Source organism: Grammomys surdaster, unplaced genomic scaffold, assembly GCF_004785775.1.
Source record: "Grammomys surdaster isolate TR1022 unplaced genomic scaffold, NIH_TR_1.0 125692, whole genome shotgun sequence".
Lineage (NCBI taxonomy): Eukaryota > Metazoa > Chordata > Mammalia > Rodentia > Muridae > Grammomys > Grammomys surdaster.
In genome coordinates, this window is record NW_021620528.1 from 348,591 (window position 1) to 349,957 (window position 1,367).

The following is a 1,367-nucleotide window of genomic DNA, read 5'->3' on the forward strand; positions in this document are numbered from 1 at the left end:
AACCAGTCCATCTAAGAGCTGCTTTACAAACTGTTTAAAATGATTGAGCAACACAAGTTAAGGGTCAGATAGTAAACTCATGGTTATGTTAGATCCTGATTTAATTATTATAATAAAGCACATTCAATTTACTCAAATAGAAATGGCTAAGAGTAGCTAAGGTTTAACTGTTCAAGATATTTTACACAGTCTTCAAAATCACCAGAAGTCCACAGAATGTGACATGTAATGTTATCCCATTATTAAGCATCATTTGACAGTGAGACAGGTCTGTTTCAGATAGTTTCCACATTATCCTTCAAAGAAAAATTGACCATCTTTACCTCCAGGTGAGTTTGCTTATGGTGACAAGGTAGCCTCAGGGCAGAAATTGCCTATTTCAGTTGCAGACAAAATACTGTCCAGAAAAAGGACACACCATGCAGAATAGTTGACTGATAGTTCTACCAAGACAGGGTAAACAGTCTTTCATAATCCTACTCTGCAAAGGTCTCTCAGATGATCTTGGGCCAAAAGGCTGAAGAAAGATGCTTCAATGCTATAAGAAAATAGGGTGTTTTCCAGCTAGTCAGCTGTCTCTACTGTAAGACTCTGACAAGCCTCAGTTTACCAGGGACCCCCTGTGTGAAAAATGTGGAGCCAGGGATCATTGCAAAAGCAAGAGGAATTTTTACTTTTCCAGCATGCTGGGATCATCCTATATCCAAAAAGAGAGGCGACCCAGCACAGTTTGTTCAACAGACATTTATACAGTCTCCAGAGGAGGCAGAGAAAAACAGCAGCTAGGCGCAATATGATTGGCAGAACAATGTGACTTTTAAACTGATTGGTCTTTAGGGAATGAGGTGGCAAGAACTTGCTTTGTCTGTGGGTGGCCAACAGTTTGTCCTGTGGGATGTGTCCATGTGCTCTGGGCCTCCCCCACCCTCAGGTCAGTCTTCCCCCCTGTTGTCTGAGGAATGTAGATTAGTTTCTCTGTTCCTGAGCTGACCCTTTCACTACAATTGTTTAGTTTGAGAAGCTATGTTTGGTGTTTTCTATATACCCAGGTAATATTTAAGTAGTTCTTGGATTTCTGACAGAGTTCAAAACAGTTATAGTATCATAATTGTTAGTATTCTGTCTAAACCCCACCTCCATAGTTACCTGGCAACAGCCAGGTAGACCTGCCCACTATAAAAGGGGCTGCTTGCCCCCTCCTCTCTCTCTTGATCCATTGATCCTTTGCCTGTAGCTCCTCTCTGTCCCCTCTCCCCTCCCCCTTTCCCTTCCCCCTCTCTCCACATGGTCATGGCTGGCCTCTATTCCTCTACTTCTGCCCTCTCTCTCTCTCTCTCTCTCTCTCTCTCTCTCTCTCTCTCTCTCTC